This window comes from Pinus tabuliformis, chromosome 7 (genome assembly GCF_031772625.1).
Source record: "Pinus tabuliformis cultivar Carrire ecotype Pingquan chromosome 7, CPIR1, whole genome shotgun sequence".
NCBI classification, from domain to species: Eukaryota; Viridiplantae; Streptophyta; class Pinopsida; order Pinales; family Pinaceae; genus Pinus; species Pinus tabuliformis.
The window spans coordinates 1,306,601,297-1,306,623,050 of record NC_142293.1 but is presented as its reverse complement, the minus strand read 5'-3'; the positions used below and the strand labels follow the sequence as shown (position 1 = coordinate 1,306,623,050).

The following is a 21,754-nucleotide window of genomic DNA, read 5'->3' as shown; positions in this document are numbered from 1 at the left end:
AAAAAATATTATATCCACCAATGTTATTAAACACTAATTATTTATTATTAATTTACTATATTCATTTTACACATTTTTTTCAATCGAAGATATATATTTTTTAGATTAAGTGATGCATTGATTTTTTATTATTATTAATAAGATGGAAGGCTATTCACCCAACACGCGATCTTGACGAATACAGAAATCAACCACTCAAATGTCCGGAGCATTCTTTGATGGAAAGAAGAACATCATTTACAGTTAAATTGAATATTCACCACTGGATTGCGATACGCATGAACGAAGCATATTATATTATATATATAAAAGAGGTGAAATTATAATGGCTTAGTCTGTGGTGTTAGTTATGAATATGATTTTTTTAATATAAATGTTATTTTCGTAGTATATTTATTTTGGAATAAGTTAAAATGAGTTTTTTTTAAATGTAAATGTTATTTTCATAGCATATTTATTTTTGAATAAATTTTATATTCTAATATGCGTTTTTAAGTAGTTAAAATCTATTTTTAAAACCAGCTTTTTTTATGTTTTTGTTTTTATTTTTCAATGAAAGAATGAGAACCTTAAAGTATTTTCTCATATTTAATGCATAATAAATTGGGTAAAACATAAACCTTGATCATGAGGCTTCCCCACCACGAAATGGAAGACAATAAAATGGTTTTTTTTTACATATATATTTTTAAATGTATATATACTTAAGTCATCTATTCATATTCTTTATAATTATAAAATAATAATAATAATTTACAATAAAGCTATAATTTAATTTATTTTTAAGACTTTTTTAATTTTGATAATGTGAAATGTATAATGAGATTATGAATGGAAATGATGAGGTTTAACTTTTACTAAGACCAACATAATATTAGTTGAGATTCTTTATTATTTTATTTCTATAATGGAAAAGAAGAGAGACAAGTCTTCCTAGATCACTATAGTTTTGTTGACTTAACAAGTCAACAAGCTTGGTAGTGTGGCAAAGATTTTGAAAATTAGAATGAATGTTAGTAATAGTTGGGCAGTCCAAGAGAAAATAGTTTCCATCTTCAACCCTCTTAGAATCACAATGGTGGAAGACTATTTCCTCCCAAGGTGTTTTGGGAATTTACGAATGTCCAGTTTCACTTTGGACCTCATGAGAATTAGTTCTTATATTTGGTTATCAAGATTGGGGTTGATCACCTCCTTATAGTACCATAGCCTCATTTATCCCTCTAACTTCTTATCTTCCCTCAACTTGTCCTTATATGTGGAAGTAATAATGCTTTTAAAATTTTAGTTATTCTCCAAGATGATCTTCTTTTTGACCCCCAATGGTTTAGCCATGACTTACATCCTTATGTTAGCCTCATTTTAGCCTAAGGTGTGGGATTTGGCTAGAGTTAGAAGAAATTTTCGGGAACCTCATGGCTTCCATGTTGTATAGTTTTGTCCTTTACATGTGATATCTTATCATAGCCATGCTTTAAATGGGGGATACACTAGCTTCAAACAGGGGATAGGGTAGGGAGTATTTCCTTTAATCTAGAGGTTGTAGGTTATAAATTTCTCTTGGATCAACTCCATCTTCCTCTATGATTATTTAGATACACTACAACTCCAATCCTCACATCCATATAAAATAACACGGGTGACTAGAGTCTCAAAGAGGAATTTTTTTTACTCCATACCCAAAGATTTGTCTACTTACAATTGTTTTCAAGCCCATAATAAGATTTCCAACCTCCAATTATCATTTTCTCAATGCTATAATTCCAATTGAGCTAATGATGAATGTCAATTCTAGGATATTTATACAAGGAAAATTTCTTTAAGTAGTTATTGCCATAAATGAAATTATCGTAGTTTATTTTTTTAGACCTCATTATCATGATTTTAGTCTTGTCAATATTAACATTATTAAATAAAAATAGTGTACAAGAAATTTATTTAAGATGAAATTATCATTTCATCTTAACTATTTATTTAATATTAATTAAATTATTATTTTTGCTTCTTATTTGAACTTAAGGGAAATTATCATTTCATCTTAACTATTTATTTTATATTAAATTTAAATTATTATTTTTGCTTCTTATTTCAACTTAAGGTGGATAAGGATTTGTTAACTTTTATTTTTTATTTTGTAAGTGATGACCTAGATTAATTCTCAAGAGAATGTGCTCAGCATATGCTTAGTCTTAATTTTTATTAAGGGTTGTAGTGTGCTACAAAGTCTATTAGGTTGCATTCACTTTTAATAAATAATATATATATATATATATATATATATATATATATATATATATATATTTCAATTCTAATAAGTTCATATTCTTATTAGATAGGGAAATTAATATATAAGAAAATTTTATTTAGCAAAATAGTCCATTTTACAGGAAGATTTGTAATTCTTTTTTTTTTTCTCAAATTAAATTAGATTCCTGCCACATAGCTCCCACCCAACAACCCATAACTTTTTTATACATGGTTAATCAAATAAATATATACATTCATAAGACATTCTTCCTATTACAATAGTATTTTTTTGCTATATTTATAAAATAACTATATCAACTGCATTAATATTTTTAATATGAGTGGCTCACATTTTGCTTCCTTGAATTAAGTCTCTTTCGAATGGGTGGAAGGATTCACTATGCCATCTTAGACACTTGCTAGGGGGCTTAGGAGTGTCTTATTTTCCGTTGTCGAGATTCTTGTATGCTTTGTGTTCCGAGTGAGTCCCTCTTGGGTGGTAATAATTATCGCATTGCCCTGTGCCGAGTGGGGGAATTTTGTAAAACCAGAGGGACATAAGATGCTAGAGGAATTAAAACCAATTTTGTAAAACCAGAGGGACACATGATGCTAGAGGAAGTAAAACCACCTCTTGGCGTCCTTTCACAATTTTATTCACTGTAACACTAGCATTTTATTCCAGGGGGATCTGCGATGCCATGTGAGTTATTGCGTCCTCCGTATAGATTAATCGATTTAATCAAAGCAGGGAAAATAGGTAGACTGCAACACTAATTTTAATTTGGATGAAATATATTTGAAATGCCTTTGAAAATTTTCAACAGAAACCCTTGTTTGTGGATTAAAAGTCAGTTGTCAAATGTTTCACTATTAATTTGATATGCCCCAGTGCTCAAGAGTAATTTGATTTTCACTTCTCAGCCAAGGCCACTCCAAAACATATGTTGGCATCCTGTGGCATATGTCTGGAGTATTGGAGCCATTTTGAAGGACGTATTTTCATTTGGAGTATTTAGAGTCCTATCTCATCAACTTTCAGAGGATGGTTTTTGTCCATTTTCCGCTTTATTCTTGCTCCAAAGCATGTCAGGCGGGCGGGAATGACAGAGATGAAGGGGAATTGGTCGACAACTTCGTAATTCACTTTCTTTTTTACTTTAAAGAGTTATTCTTGAGATGGAATGACAGTGGGCTTTCTCAAGAAGAGCGTTTTCTTGGAGGTATTGGGATCGAAATCCCAAGGCACCAGATCTATTTTGAAATTTTCAGTTTTTGTAAGCGTTTATTTCGAGTCAATTTTTTATACGCTTTCTTTTTTCTTTCAATTTTTGTGCATCTTTACAGCTTTATTCCTTGTGTATAGCAAAAGATGTTGAAAGAAATCCTTGTTACTCTGTGTTATAGTCCCATGTAAGGTTGGATTGGTCTCTCAGACCTTGTTTGATAACGAGGTGGTTTTAATTTTAAAATTTGACATACGGGGTTGATATTACAAGTTCAAGTCAAACGGAAGTAAGAACAAAAAGATGAATTTAAAGATGAATTTGGAGTTGTTGCAGGTTTTGAAGCAGGAAGTTGTGGGTTGTTAATGTGAAAAGTGTATTTTTATTTGAAGTCATTTGTTGAAATTGATATTGTTCTTGCTTAGGAACTAAGTTGTTGAGGAAGAGTGGTGGCTTAGATAGAGCAGAGGGGAATGAAGAGAAAATGAATAAATCAAGGAAGAAAAAGAGAGAACTTATATTGAGTGAGGTTTAGATTTATAGTGTTCTAAGACGGTTGTTGTAGGCTTACTTTGTTGGCACATTGGGATTCTCTCTAATTAAGGATAGATTGATCGTTACTTCCAAACCTTAGATGTGGTGTCGTAGTTTAATAAAAGAAAAAAAATGGAAGAATGCTGGAAGGCTAAGGTGACAAGCAAAGGGAAGAAAAATTTTAAGCGGAGAGGCATCCCTCCTATTGGAATTGGGCACTTTAATCATTTTCTTAATTAATCTTTTTGATAGGATGGCCTAAATTGAAATATGCCAGTATATTCTCACAGATGCCACTCCATCAATGGTTGGAATTCATACTATTAACTTCCATGCATATCTAAATCACATGTTTCAACCACACTTAAATTATTTTTTACAAAACATGACTAAAAATTTAATGTAACTATTGTTCATAACCACTTATCATAATTACTGGAAATAAATTTTAAAAAATATGGATGGAAACGTGTCCAACCATTTGTGTAATATTCACTCCATTAAGTGCATCCGTCCCTATGCATTCCTTTGTGAAACGTATGCGGAGTTGGATGTTAAATGTAGTGGATGAACTAGTGGATGATAAATGGAAAAGTGCACGAAAACGTTATGTGCCTACTTCCTTGAAACGGTCGGCCGTTCAGACTATTTTCCATTGATTTAAAGCTGTTACCAGTTATTAGGACAAAAAACTGAACCGTCTAAAAAATTGACAGACGTGAAGGGTTTATGTTTATGGGAAGCTATCAAATTTTGTCTTTGTGTTATTCTGTTGTTTCTTTTTCTGTGATGCAGTCTGCATTGCCTTATATGGTTAAGAATCATTTCTTGGGGCATCTAGGGCTATAGCTTCATCTTTTTACTCGCACACACTCCTTCAAACCTCTCACCTCTTCCAACACTCTACTCCTCCAACACTCATAATTTTTTGTTTGATATGCTTTAGGTAAGGCTTTAGCTGAAAAAATGACGCAATCTATGAGCGTGGAGATAGATTTGAAGGTTTCTGCTGAGAAACTGTGGGGTGCCTTTCGGGATTCTGCAACCTTATTTCCGAAGATAATGCCCTCTCATTTCAAAAGCATTGAAGTCATCGGAGATGGTAACATTGACACCATCCACAAAATTAAATACGGAGAAGGTATGAAGGAAATCTGAAATTTGGAATTTGAGTTTTGGAATTCTAAACATAATTAGCAGAGGTTTCAGAATCTGTTTGGCTACCATTTATATGTTTCTGTTATAAATGTTTGGTGATGTTTCTGCCCTTTCTAACATTGGTGATCTTTATGTCACCTAGCAGTGGGGTGCGTACAGAAGTAGAAGTAGTGATCGTTTCCTTAACTTAAAGGTTGATGGGTGTGAAGCTGATGATTTTTAAGAGAAACTAGAGGATATTAAATAAATACGAAGTATTTTACAAATGTTATACAGGGTAGAATAAATGTTTCTTGGGTTTAGGATTCTTGAACTTAAAATATCTATTTTGGGAATATAGTATCTTCCAAAAGTTAGACTATATTCTTATACCTCACATTTCAAAATATTTTCAAAATGTACAGTCCACTTAAATTTATATAAATCTTGTTCTTTTGATTTAACATGTATCTTGTTCTTTACTTTTTTATGATCCCGAACCAAAATTATATTCAAGAATATAACAGAAAAAAAATCGTTGTTGGGTGCAGGAATGAAAGGGGCGACTCATGTATCCGAGAATTGAAGCATGGGACGAAACAAATATGACCCTTATACTGTGATCAAGGATGAGATGCTGAACATATCCAAAGCCTTCAAGCCAACCATGAAGGTAATTCGAGGAGCTGATGCCAATTCTTGCACTGTAAGTTGGAAAGTCGAGTTCGAGCCAGCGGGTAACCAGATTCCAACAACAGAGCTAATTAAGGAAGCAACAGTCAGCATATTCAAGACCGTGCAAGGATATCTACTGAGCACAGCTTGAGTTTCACTTGGATGATACTATGTTCAGTATAATAGAATAATGGATCACAGTGTTGATTGCCAGAACCTTGTAAGCCGCAGTCTCTTTGCACAAGGAAATGGTTCGCTCCTGAGAGATTTTTTATTTAATAAAGTAATTGATATATTTCTCAGATTGATATTCACATTTTTATTTATTTGTTCGATAGTGCATTGGAAATGGTCGTGGTTATGAGTTTACCAACAAATGTTACATACCTGCAAAGCCCACTGGAATGAGGGTAGCACACCTATGCATGAGCATTGTAGGATTAATTTTTTGGGGACCTAGAAAAATGCCTTTTTTTAGGTGTTTCTTTTGTTTTCTTTGTTCTTTTTGCTTTTTAGGGTGGGTGAAGTGATGATAATGATGGAAAGATTTGTATTTAAACTTTCTTTTTGTTATACGAAATTCCTATTATTTAAATATAGTTGAATGTGGCACAAAAAAATAAAACATCTGTCAATATATTCTCCCAAAAAACTTGTGAATATTCTTGAGATTATCTTCATTCTAGCGATGCAGAGGAAGATATGTTAGTGTATCCCGTACATGAACGACCAAAGGGTGTCTTTTTCAAAATTGAAATCGTCGTTCTAGCCATTTAATTACAAGCCCTGAGATCTCATTTCTAAAAATCGATTCATGATCAGCCATTTCTTCAACGGGAATGTGAAGAAACTGGCCGCAGAATGTGAGAGAGTCAGGTGCAAATTTTCGTGCATTCATGATTTATATATTGTAAAACATGGCTGAAACATAGTTTAGATGATACACTTCGATGCTTCATAAGGTCTTTCTCGAAAAGACAGAGGAGATTATTGTAATCATTTATCATATTTGTGGTTATCAGATGATGATGGCGAATATACAATGAAAGATTGATGCTGTTGTACTTTCTTTTTTAATAAAAACAGAGACATTTTTTTTCTAGTAAAAATAAATCCCAATCCCAGTAAACTGATCAATAATTTCAAGCCCATTGCTCTAGAATTGAATGGAACTTTACCGATTGCATTGATCTTCTTTATAAACCTAGCGGAAGAGACTTTGCACCGAGTGATAGTCGAGACTAGGTTTTCGAAGTCATCTATGTTAGACTGATCTTTCCAGGTTTTTGAAGGTATCTTAGAGATTGTCTGAATTGTTTTCCTTCATCCGAAAAGGTAAAAAAGCGTGGTCAAACGAGAATATAGAATATCATGGTTTTTCTTGAGTCAGATTGTCTGAATCGCTTTCTTTCATCTATTAAAATTGGAAATGGTACCAAAAACGTGGTCAAACGAAAATATATTTACAGAAGCCAAATTGGTGCTTTCCCATCCATTTCAATACGTTAAAATAATCAGTAAAACATTTAAATCATTGACAAGAGTATTTTTTATTTTGTCGAGTGGAAAAGTTCCCTTAAAAAACATGGTGACTGCATTAATAAGACAGTTCAATCATATATACCATATTTGTAATATAACTTGGAAGCGTTAAAAGGTAAAAGTTTTTTCCCAATACCATAAGTGTTAACCACAATTTTTGGCACAATTTGAGTACATCACACTGTAGTCGAGCACACTTTTACAATAATATAAATTAATAATAATAATTAATTGTATTATGTATTTATTATATAAAGATAAAATTTCTAATAAACATTTAAATTTTTATGATATGAAACAGATAGAAAGAGGAAGAGAGCAGAGCAAAGTTGAAACTTCAGGAGCAAGTTCTCCGCAAGAATGCAATTCAATTCATGATATAGATTAATAGGATAACAGTTAGATTTGAAGGAATATTTAAGTAATTATTATTTTTTTATTAATTGACAATGAAATTGCTACTAAATATTTAATTCTCGTATGATATGAACAGATTATGTGGAAAATGCTTTTTACAAGAGTAAGATATTGGGTTAGACAAGTTACATGTAGCAAGAAAGTTGCTTGATGGTCCAAATCATATAGGAGTGGCAAGTGGATGAAGTGTAATTGATTAATACAAAGAAGTGTAATTGGTGAAGACAATTATATTATTATTGTTGATGTAAACCTCAAAAGGGGAAAAAAAACTATAATAGATATATAATTAAGCATTTCATTTTTGACAAGGGGTTTCCCCTTCTCTCAACCTTAATAGATAGCCATGGACAAAGCTATCATGGAGGAGTGTGTGTTTTTATTGTGTTTCTCATGCTTTTGTGATTTAGTTTTTAAATTTTTTATTATTTTTCTATGGCTTTGGCTTTTAAAATTTTAATTTTAAATTTATTCCTGCCATCATTCATTTTATGATCAATTTTTTTTTATTTTGAACTTAACTTAAAATATTAATAATATTTTTTTTATTTCTTAATGAATTTTTTTTTTCATAATAATTTTATAACAAAATATTACCTTAACACTCTTTATGTAAATTTTTTTGATATATTTAATTTTCAACCTCACATCTCAAAATTTAATTTTTGCATTTTAAAACTTGGATGTATAGAACTTCTCTTTATTTTAAATTTCTCATCTCACAATTTAAATCTTAGCACACTCTAAAGACTTATTTAAATAATAACAATTGTAAAATTACATTTAAAAATTTCCATGTTTGATAAATCTACAATTGCATTTTTAATAGAAATGATTTTTCAAAGTTCTAAAATTTATACAAGCACACTTTTCCAAGCCAACCACATTTAACATTGGCCAACTTGGACAATTGTACTATTTAATTTTCAATTCCCCTACTTCAAATTTGATGCTTATACACACAGTGATATACTCCAATGACATTTATAAAATTACATTTGTTAACTTTAGACAATCTCATGTTAAAATCTGATATATCTAATAAAGTAGAACATTATAAACATAAGATTAAATCTATATATTTGTGTTGTGATGTGTTGTAGTGTTTTGTGTTGTACCATGTTAATGTTTTATGTCAAATGTTATGTCTAATAAAGTAGAACATTATAAACATAAGATTAAATCTATATATTTGTGTTGTGATGTGTTGTACCACGTTAATGTTTTATGTCAAATGTTATGTTTCCGTTGTTCTGTTTGTGTGTATAAGGTGATACGAACAACACTCTATATTTAAGTTAATATAACTATTCAAAATTTAATGTTTGAGAAACACATACTTTTATTGCATTCATATGATATTTAATTTCTAATTTAGTTTTACCAAAATTAATTTAAATAATTTTGATGTTTAACACACCTAAGCTACGAGAATTTGTGTTTCATTAATTGTATGTTAAATCATAATGGTGAAACAATTGTAAGACATAATCATAGTCAAATAATAATAATAATAATTAAAATTAATAATAATAATAATGTGACTATTAATATTAATTTTAATGTTAATTAAATGTTATTAATATTAATACTAATTAGATATTATAATTAATATTAATATGTAATAATAATTACTATTAAATTTAATAATAATAATAATATTCATTAAAATTAATATTAATAAATATTTATATTACTATGAGTATATTATAGTATCAATATGTTAAGTATTATTATACTTTGTTATATAATAGTTATATAAATATTTCTATACTAATACTTCATATTAGCATTTAATATTTAATATATATTAGTGTGTGAATATTAATAAATATTTAAAATATTATTATATTAAATAGTAATATTAGTATATTGTATTAATATTAAATATTACAAATATATTAATATTAATATTATAACTAATCATAATTATAGTCTTTCATAGTTGCCCACGGGGCTTTGGATTGTTGGTGAATGGGTGCGCTGTTAAGGCACTCCTTGCGATAGGTCACCGGTTCAAATCCCCCGTGGGTGTGTAGGTTAGTCTTAACAAAAAAAAAAAAAAATTATAGTCTTTCATAGTCATATAATAATATTTGTTATTAAAGTTAATATTAATTTTATTATTATTAGTATTAACCATTAAAATTTATATTAATTATAATTAAAATTAATAATAATAAAGTTATTAAGGTTAATGATAATAATATTATAGATTAGAATGATCCGATATGATCAACCAATGTATTTTATGATTGAATGTGGTAAACCATTGTCAAAATGCGCAATCATAATCTATGATAGAAAAGTATGGTGTGAAACAATGGGTAATCGTGTTTAGCCATGGAAAATGTAGGTCAACCATGGTCACGCAATTGTCAACCATAGATATATAATTGTCAACCATATTTAAAACATAGTTTGTGATGTTTAGACATGATGAACATGGACACATATAGTCAACTATGGTTAGCCATAATGAAACAATGGGTTCATTATCCTTTCAGTTTATAACACTGAAAGAAATCTAAAATTTTGAATTTGAGTTCTGGAATTCTAAACATAATTAGTAGAGGTTTCAGAATCTGTTTCGCTACCATTTATATGTTTATGTTATAAATTTTTGGTGATGTTTCTGCCATTTTTACTATTGGTGATCTTATGTCACCTAACAATGGGGTGCATACAGAAGTAGAAGTAGTGATTGTTTCCTTAACTTAAAGGTTGATGGGTGTGAAGCTGAGTATTTTTAAGAGAAAATAGATGTTTAGACATGGTGAACATGGACACATATAGTCAACTATGGTTAGCCATAATGAAACAATGGGTTCATTATCCTTTGAGTTTATAATACTAATCCATTAGGTTTAGTATTAAACCTTTTGGTTTATTGTTCCCTTAGGTTTATAATATCAATCCCTTGGGTTTATTAATCTAAGGGTTGCTGGTGTAATGTTATTCATATGATTTATAATATTAATCCTTGGGTCTAATATAAATCCCCTTGGTTTATAATAATGGTCATCCATGGTCGAGCGTCACCCTATGACAATTTTTTCTCAATAAGAAAATCAAACATGGTCCAATGTCGCATTGTGGCAAAGATTGTCTCCATATGAAATTCTTTCATGGTTAACCATGGTCAACCATCGTGCAACGTTACACTATGAAAAATATTATCTCATATGAAAATCAACCATGGTCAACCATGGTCCAATGTCGCATTCTCACAAAGATTGTCTGAGTCCGAAATATTATTCATAAGGTTTATAATCTTACTCCTATGGTTTAATATAAATCCCTTGGGTTTATAATCATGGTCAGCCATGTTCCAATGTCACATTATGAAAGAGTTTGTCTCAATATGAAAATCAAATATTGTTAACCATGGTCAACCATGGTTCAACGTCGCATTTTGACAAAGATTGTTTCAACATGAAAATTAGCCATGGTCAACCATGATAATTATAGGGTTTGCAATATTTATCTTAGATTTTACATACATTGAGTTTATAAAATGAACCCGTTGGGTGTAATATTATTCCCTTTGGTTTATAATCCCTTGGTTTTTTTTGTATTAATCCCTTGGGTTTATTATTATCATGGGTTTATAACATCAATATGTTGGGTTTCTTAATCTACAGGTTTGTATTCCTAGGGTGTAATATTATTCATAAGGTTTATTAACTCTTATCGATGCTTTTATACCAGATTTAGTAATGTGGTTGGGTTTATAATATTAACAATTCCTAGGCTTTATTAATCCCTTGCGGTTTATATACCTTGGATTTGTAAGATTTATCCCTTGGGTTTAATATTATTATCTTGGGTGTGTAATATCAATCATGGTCAACCATTGTCAATTATATCCAACCATGGTCAACGATGGTTGAATGTCGCATTGTGACAAGAATTGTCTCACAATGAAAATAAACCATGTTTATTTTAGTGTTTGTAAAATTTATTTTTGGGTTTACCAATGTCGGGTTTATAATATTAGTCCCTTGGGTTTAGTATTATTCCCCTGGGTTCATAATCCCTCGGTGTTTTAGTATTAATCTCTTGGGCTTATTATTCCTTTGGGTTTATAATATCCATCCCTTGGGTTTATTATTCTCTTAGGTATATAATATCAATGATGGTCAACCATTGTTAATCATAGCCAACCATGTTCAACCATGGTTGAATGTCGCATTGTGACAAGGATTGTCTCACCATGAAAATAAACCATGTTTATTTTAGTGTTTTTAATATTTATATTTTGGTTTACCAATGTTCGGTTTTTAATATTCATCCCTTGGGTTTTAGTACTAATCCCTTGGATTTATGTTTCCCTTGGGTTCATAATATCAATCCCTTGGGTTCATTATTAACTTGGGTTTATAATATCAATCATGGTCAACCATAACCATCCATGGTCAATTGTGGTCAATCATGGTCCGATCTCACATTATGGAAACAATTGTCTCCACTTAGGCTTTATATATCTTGGGTTAATAATATTAGACCCTTGGGTTTAATATTATTCCCTTAGGTTCAAAATCCCTTGGGGTTTTAGTATTAATCGCTTGGGTTTATTGTTGCATGGGTTTATAATATTAATAATGCCTTTGGTTTATTAATCCCTTGGGTTTATAATATTAGTCCCTTGTGTTTAATATTATTCCCTTGGGTTCAATCATAGCCAACCACGGTCAACCATGGTTGAATGTTGCATTATGACAAAGATTGTCTCACCATGAAAATAAGCCATGTTCATTTTAGTGTTTGTAATATTTATATTTGGGTTTACCAAGTTTATTAATCCCTTGAGTTCAAAATATTAATTCTTAGGGTTCATTAATTCAACCATGTTTATTAATTATTTTTAATATTTATCTTAGGGTTTGTATACCTTGGGTTTATAATATTAGTCCCTTTTGTTTAATATTATTCCCTTAGTTTCTTAATCACTTGGGGTTTAGTAATAATCCCTTGGGTTTATTGTTTTTTGGATTTATAATATCAATTGCGGTTTATTATTCCTGAGTCATCCATGGTTTATTACGATGTCAACCATGGTCACGCATGGTCCAACATGGAATTATGATAAGGATTGTCTAAACATGAAAATCAATGATGGTCAATCATGTTTATTTTATTGTTTATAATATTTATATTAAGGTTTATATACATTGGATTTATAATGTTAGTATTAATCCCTTCGGTAATAGTAATATAATATTATCATTATAATAATAATATAATATAATATTATATTATTATTATACTAATACATTATTATTATTATTATTATTATTCCATTGGGTTTATAATATCAAACCCTTGGGTTTATTCTTGCTTAGGTTTATAATATCAATCATGGTCAATCATTGTCAATCATTGCCAACCATGGTCAACCATGGTTGAATGTCGCATTGTGACAAGAATTGTCTCACCGTGAAAATAAACCATGTTTATTTTAGTGTTTGTAATATTTATATTTGGGTTTAGCAATGGTGAGTTTATAATATTAGTCCCTTGGGTTTATTATTCCTTCGGGTTTAGCCCACAGGGCTTTGGATTGACATTGAATGGGTGCACTATTAAGACACTCCTTGTGATAGGTCACTGGTTCAAATCCCCCGTGGGTGCTTAGGTTTATAATATCAATCATGGTAAACCATTGTGACTCATAGCCAACCATGGTCAACCATGTTTGAATGTCGGATTGTGACAAGGATTGTCTCACCATGAAAATAAACCATGTTTATTTTAGTGTTTGTAGTATTTATATTTGGGTTTACCAATGTTGGGTTTATAATATTTGTCCCTTGGGTTTAATAATATTCCCTTGTGTTCATAATCCCTTGGGTTTATGTTTCGCCTGTGTTCATAATTTCAATCCCTTGGGTTTATTATTAACTTGTGTTTATAATATCAATCATGGTCAACCATAACCAACCATGGTCAATTGTGGTCAATCATGGTCCAATCTCACACTAGGAAACAAATTGTCTCCACTTAGGGTTTATACACCTTGGGTTTATAATATTAGTCCCTTGGGTTTATTATTATTTCGTTATGTTTATAATACCTTGGGGTTTTACTATTAATCCTGTGGGTTTACTGTTCCTTTGGGGTTATAATATCAATCAATTGGTTTTATTATATTCTTTGGTCAACCATGGTTTATTATGAAATCAACCATAGTCTAACATGGAATTGTGATAAGGATTGTCTCAATATGAAAATCAACGATGGTCAAACATGTTTATTTTAGTGTTTATAATATTTATCTTAGGGTTTATATATGTTGAGTTTATAATATTAGTCCCTTGTATTTAATATTATTCCCTTCAGTTCATAATCCCTTGGGTTTTTAGTATTAATCCTTTGGGTTTATTGTTACTTTCAGTTTATAATATAAATCCTTTGGGTTTATTATTCCCTTAGGTTTATAATATCATTCATCGTCAACGATTGTCAATCATGGCCAACCATGGTTGAATGTTGCATTGTGACAAGAATTATCTCACCATCAAAATAAACCATGTTTATTTTAGCGTTTCTAATATTTATATTAGGGTTTACCAATGTTGGGTTTATAATATTAGTTTCGTGGGTTTAATATTATTTGCTTGGGTTCATAATCCTTCGAGGTTTTAGTATTAATCCCTTGGGTTTATTATTAACTTGGGTTTATAATATGAATCATGGTGAGCTTAATTAATCTTTTGTGTTTGTAATATCGATCACTTGCGCTTCTTGATCCCTTAGGTTTTTAATATTTATTGTTTGGTTTCACTAATTCCTTGGGTTTAAAATATTAAATGGTTGGGTTTATTAATTCCTTGGGTCTATAATATTAATAATCCCTTTGGTTTATTATTCCTTTCAGTTTAAAATATTAATTCTTAGGTTTTATTGATTCAACCATGTTTATTTTAGTATTTTTAGTATTTATCTTAGGGTTTGTATACCTCAGGTCTATAGTATTAGTCCATTTTATAATATTAAACGGTTGGGTTTATTAGTTCCTTGGGTCTATAATATTAATAATCTCTTCGGTTTATTATTCCTTTCAGTTTAAAATATTAATTCATACGGTTTATTAATTCAACCATGTCTATTTTAGTATTTTTAATATTTATCTTAGGCTTTTGTCTACCTTGGGTTTATAATATTAGTCTCTTTTGTTTAATATTATTCCTTGCGGATCATAATCCCTTCAGGTTTTAGTATTAATCCCTTGGATTTATTGTAATATAATCTTTCGGATTTTAGTACTAATCCCTTCGGTAATAATAATATAATATTATTATTATAATAATAATACAATATAATTGTTGTTGTTATTATTATTATTATTTTATATTGTTATTATAATAATATAATAATAATATAGTAATAAATATATATTATTATTATTATAATAATATTATAACTATTATATTATTATAATAATGTAATGGTAATATAATATTATTATCATTTATTATTAATTAGTATTACTGATATTAATTATGATTAATATTACTATTATAATATTAATATGTTAAATATAAATATATAAGAATATGGTGGTTATTTTTATATAACTATTAATAATTATAAATAATTGATTTTTTAAAAAATATACATAATAATTCTCTTATCACATTTTTAATTATTATTGGACCATAGTTGTTATTATGAGTATAATAATAATATAATAATAAATATATTATATTATTATAATAATAATACCAAATAATTGTAATTATTATTATTATTATTATAATCTAATATGATGATGATGGTGGTGGTTAACGTCCACTGATACCCAATTAGTCTATTGGACCTATAATTTCTTAGTTTCTAATTGTCTGGCTCCTCATCTTTCTTGGCGAGATTGATGCTGTAGCTTTCTTTTTTTTCTCTACGATCTTCCAACTTTCTTTATCTTGCATCTCCATCGTCTCTTCTGGCTCTTGGGACATTGGTGTCTTACCTTCGTAATCTATTTTTTTCATCCTTTTGAAGATAGTTGGAGAAGAAGTTTGGTCTAGGAGATCTGCTTTGCTGTTAAATGAAGATTTATTTTGTGCGGTATACGAATCCTCATAACTGTTGATGTTTGAGGGGTTGTCGAGTCCACTCTTTTGTTGTTGGGCGGGGCTTTCCCCATGCTTGTCTTGAGATTTATTTCTTTCTTGCCCGATTTCTTGTGATTCAGAGTTTTCTCAAGATTATTCTTCTGTGATGACAGTGTAGTGTTTTTTTTGTGCTCCTTCACACCATGTAGATCTGTGGTGATTTTTTCTAGCAGAATTTTTTTGGGAGGCTTTTGGACAATTTTTGGCTAGGTGGCCTATCTCAAAGCAGGATCGACATCTGAAGAGGACACTTTCATAATCAAGTTTTTGGTTCCACACATAGTCTTTACTTGTTAGATGTATTTCAGTTGGGAATCCGGCGCTGAAGTCCATTTCCACACAGATGCGTGCATGGGTGGTTCTGGCATATTCCTCTATTTCTGGGCACCTGCAGTAAAATTTCTCAATTACATTTCCAATGGCTTTTAGCGAAGAGAAATTCTAGAGATGCAAGGGTAGGTTTGGCAATCTTACCCACACTAGTGCTGAGGTTATGACTGTTGTTGAGGGATCGAATGATGGGTTCGATGGCCTCATGAATAGGCATATTTTTCTGAAAACCAAGGGCGAGAATCTAGAATACATTGTCTGCTTTTAGGGTTTTTAAAATCTACTATAAGGAAACCCCTAGCACAGGGGTAGATATTAAATGCATTTGGAATTGGAGGCTTCCATACCTCCGAGATCCAACTATGGAGAACTGTCAGTTGTGCAAAAAACCATTGAATTGGTAGATAAGAGCACTTTCAGAGAACTTCAAAGCCTCATCGAGTGAGGCCTACACCACCTGGACAGTGGGAACTGGGGCTTCACTAACGATATGGGCCGGAGCTTGCCCCTTAGAGGCGGACGGAACTGAGCCAGCAGCTATTTTCACGAAGCTGGGAGCTATCTGGAGAATGCTCTACCACTGAGTATAATAGTATGATGAGTTATAATATAAATATATAATAATATGGTTGTTATTGTTTATATAATTATTAATAATGATAAATAGTTGGTGTTTAAAAAAGTACACATACGAATTATTAAGGTGGTTGATATAAGCCCATCTGCGTATATCAACCACATTGGAAAATGTTAATATATATAATTCATATATGCCTATCAATGTATACCAACTACATTGGTAAATGTGGTTGTGCTAGTTAATGCATAGTCTTACAGTTGCAGTGTTGGATTCAAGTTATTGTTAGTAACTCATAGGCTGAATTTTGTGTTGCTGCTTTATGTTTAGATCATTCCTGGTAAGGTCATATTGTCTTAGATGGGCACTAGGAATCCTATTTATATTATGAAAAAAAAACAAGGAAAACAATGGGATGAAATGCCAACGGTCAAAAAGTTGTAATTTAGATTAAATATATGTTTAATTATTCATAGTTTGTACTCACTTTCTTGTATATTTTAATATGAAACTTGTGTTATTGTTGAATCGAATCAAGTTCTTATTCGTTCGAGACAAATCGTATTATCTAAGAAAGAGATATAGTTTCAATAGAAAAAATAAAAATGCAAGAGGAGATTGTAAATATCAAGAAAGAGATAAAGATTCAATAGAAAAAATAAAAATGGAAGAAGAGTTTAAGCTTAGAAGAAGAATTTGAATGCATAATAACATTTAATGTGATGTTGGGATCACATAATATTATTGCAGGCTTCTTATATGAGAATTTTATTACTTCTTGAAATCTACTCATCTTACTGGGTGGGAAAGAGTTATAAATATGGATAAAATAGAAGGGGAAGAAGAGAAAAATATTAGATGAAATACACAAGATAAGAAACTCCAATAGAAACCAAATGATATTTCTTTGCTCTGTTGTGCAGTTTGGTCCAGGTTTGTTGTAGGCTAATATGGATAAAATAGAAGGGAAAGAAGAGGCAAAGATTAGGTGAAATAGACAAGATAAAAAATTCCAACAGAAACCAAATGATGTTTCTTTGCTCTGTTGTGCAGTTTGGTCCAGGTTTGTTGTAGGCTATAAGTATACCAATTGTGTTATTCCTTCATCAACCTAACTTGGGGCAAATAACCTGATAATCTATTGTGAACTTTAAATAATTTGGGGGACTAGATTGATTTGGGAGTAGAAGCCGATTTAGAAAATAGAGGCTCAAGCAACCACTTAGTTATTTTTATTTTATGCGTAATAAGAGATAGAGAGATTAAATTTATATCAAACTAAACACTGTTTTTTCTACTTTTTAATTTAATTAAAAAAAATAAAAATAATTTAATTAAAAAAATAGATAAAAGAATATAGATATATGTATTAAAATTTTTAGATAAAAGAATATAGATATACATAGGCATCAGATTGTGCTTTCGTTTGGTTTCGAAGCCAAAAGCAACGTGAAGATGCCGAAAAATAAATAAGTTGCATATGAACCTCATCCTCAATTCAAAGCTTCCTCTGTTTATCTTTAATGGGTAACTTCGAAGGACTCGCGACAATATTGGGCTCACTCTCAAAGAGAATTTCTTTATAATGAATTAGGTGAGGGGTATTTAATTTTTTTTTTTAACTAAATATTCATCTAAAATAAATTGACATACTATTATACAATAAATTTAAATTTAAATTGACATACCATTATGCAATAAATTCGACAACTATTAAAAATATTTTTTTTGAGAAAATTGACTCTGATCAAGCGAAATTCATTTATTCATATTTTGAGAGTTACACAGGTGATCACTTATATTTCCGAGAAAAAGAGAATGGTTTACAATGTACATAGATAACCAACGCAGGTTTACAATGTTAGTTGCCGAACAACTAACATAATGTTCTCTCGTTGCAGGTTCTTTCGTCAGTTTCGCCGCAGGCCTCTTCAGACTAATCGCTTCAGTTGGTAGAAGCATGGAAAGAAACATAAGTTATATCCAGCAGTGCAGCACCCTCTACAGAATCTGCCGAGCAGTAGCCATTTATTTCAACATAACTGGGAATTGGAATTTCATTTCAATTTTTTTAACAGAACCGGGAATTTGTATTTCATTTCCAGGGCTTCTGACTGTTGTAAATTCAGTAAAGAATTGATGGTAACAGTGGTTCCAAAACACAACAGTGACGATACCTATCTAAATTTCCCGGCCCTGTATGACTGCTAATATATTTAGAAATAACTCTTATAACTTAATTATTGATTTATTCTCTCTTAAAAAGAGAATAGATTACATTATAAACAACTTTGTTCACAGTTTTTATTATGATATATACTATAAATATTTAAAACATAAATGGGAGATAAGTAATTTTTTAAATATACACGCAAAGATATAATGCATAGTAAAAATTTATTTTTTAATATTAAAATACATACTAGTTCGCTTTCACCGGACAAATTACATAATAACAATGCAAAATATATATGCAGGAAAAGGAAAAAGAAAATGTAATATTAACCACTACTTAAGGAACTTGATCATAAATCGATCAAAACATTGGCGCTCAGCAATATCGACACTCATATGTAAGGTAGGAAAGTTACCTCGTTATTTACCCAATTTATTTAAGCATAATGCATTTCTCATCATCGCCATAATGTCTAACAGAAACACAAAGCACAATACATCGCCATAACATCTCACACAACAAAGCAAAACACATCTCACACAACAAAGCAAAACAATAGATTAAGCAAACTACTAGACAACGCTAAAGATGGCGGGAAGACCCGGGCTGCCCGAAACCTATAAATTCCTAATTTTCCAAATTCTAAACACAACTCAGTGGCAACCTCAAGCTTGGAAACGCAAAGAGAGGAATTTCTCTGGGCATAGACACTGCATGCGCTTCCTTCATATCCAGTTGGGACGGATCACCTTCAACTCTCCAGTTAAAAATGTGCAACAGCTGAGCCAATGCAAGCGAAATAGTAGGAATAGCCATAGGGGCCCCTGGGCATCCTCTCCTTCCTGCCCCAAATGGAAGCATCCTCAAGTCTTGTGTACTTGTTATGTCCGTATAATCATTGTGTCCACCGAATTCCTCCATAAATCTTTCCGGTTTGAACTCTGAAGCATCTTTTCCCCATACATTAGGATCCCTTCCTATCGCCCACAGATTCACCAATAACATTGTGTTTTTAGGTATATGATATTCTCCTACTGTAACGCCCTCTGCAGATTCACGGGGAACGCCTAGCGGCCCTGCTGGGTATAATCGTAACGTCTCTCTGACCACACTGTGGAGGTATTTCATGCTTGCTACATCTGACTCCTTAACTTTGGCATGTTTGCCAACTGTACATTCAATTTCTTCCTGCAACCTCTTCATTGCATGGGGATGTCTGAGAAGCTCACTCATTGCCCATTCTAAGGTAATGGCCGTCGTCTCCATTCCGGCGGCGAACATGTCCTGACAAATCCATACAAATTCAATTCATTTCTCATGTTAGTAGAAAACTGAAAGAGAGAACGAGGCCGGAGAGACTTACAAACATAATTGCCTTGATGGTTTCTCGCGTGATCTTGTCGTCCGTCTTATCACTCTGGATCTGAAGAAGCACATCGACGAAGACCTTACCATATTCTGCCTTTGCCTTTGTCTGGGGATTCGAGGCTGAATCCACGCCCTCATCCATATGGTCGTTTATTACTTTCTCAACAAATGCATCAAATATTTGATTGGCCTTCTTTATTCGTCGATTGTTACCTTGCAAATCAAGCCAATCCAAAGAAGGAATAAAGTTTCCAATGTTAAAAGATCCCGCGGCAGCTGACCCTTCTAACACCAGATCCCTGAATCTTTCTCACCAGCATTCGCCAAATTATATTGGTGGTGAGGGTAAAGAAGGCATTGCTGACATTCACGGCAATTGTGCCACTCTCACTCTCCCCACAAATGGAATGGATCATGGTAGATACCTCTTCCTCTCTCACATCCTTGAAGAACTCAATCCATCTGGGAGTCAGCAATTCTGTAACGCATATTTTTCTCACGTATTTCCAATAATCTCCATATGGAGTCGCTATCAAACCCTTGAAATCATAGGATAAGTATTTTGCTGTCGTTGTTAGAGGCCGGTTGGCAAAGACCAAATCGTGTGTTTTGAGAAAGTGCTTAGCCATCTCAGAAGACGAAACGACCACAGTGGGGATAGAGCCAAAGCGCAGAAACATGACGGGGCCATATTTTTCTGCAAGATTCTTGAGAGCACGGTGAGCAGGCAGGCTCAATTGATGAAGATTTCCTATAATTGGCCACGGACATGGTCCTGGAGGCAATCTGGTGTTGTTTCTTCTTCTCTTGTGCTGCAATATCTGAAAGAAGAATACCAAAGTCACAAATCCAATAGCTGCTGCAGTTATTATTACTGACAGGCTCAGAGTTCGAACCAAGTCGTTAAACCACATTTTGAACCCGCTGTACTGCATACTGATGTAAGGAAAGACTAGCATTCTTCGAAACTAAGAAAACCTCAATAAAATGGAAGGCCGGCCGCTTACTGTAACGCTTCCTACATATTCATGCTTTATTCATCAAACAAACAGGCTACTTTGACGAATACAGAAATCAACCACTAACATGTCCTCAGCATTCGATTGAAAGAAAAACTTCATTTTCTGTTATAAGTCCAATTGAATATGACCACTCGATTGGGATGGGCATGAATGAAGCATATTATATTATTTCTCGTTTATTTTAATATCGGTATATAATTTTGTTTTTTCTTCCAAGTAACATGTGAAATCATAAAGGGCTAGTGTTTGTTATTGGTTATGAAAATTTAATATTTTTGATGTAATTGATTTTAAGCTAATTATTTGCATAGTATATATGTGTGTTATTAGTTATGAAAAATTAATATTTTTGATGTAATTGCTTTTAATCTAATTATTTGCATAGT

At 31.5% G+C, this 21,754-nt stretch overlaps 2 pseudogenes across 1 annotated transcript; one reads left to right on the top strand and one right to left on the bottom strand.

The window, feature by feature from the left end:
• Positions 1 to 4,963: 4,963 nt before the first annotated feature.
• LOC149252316 (MLP-like protein 423) lies at positions 4,964 to 5,970 on the top strand (annotated as a pseudogene).
• A 13,308-nt stretch (positions 5,971 to 19,278) lies between these two features.
• LOC149252315 (cytochrome P450 750A1 pseudogene) lies at positions 19,279 to 21,281 on the bottom strand (annotated as a pseudogene). Its single transcript, XR_016265457.1, has 3 exons — positions 20,738 to 21,281; positions 20,342 to 20,655; positions 19,279 to 20,262 (listed from the first exon to the last, which is right to left on the bottom strand). The product of XR_016265457.1 is annotated as a cytochrome P450 750A1 pseudogene (transcript).
• Between the last annotated feature and the right edge of the window lie 473 nt (positions 21,282 to 21,754).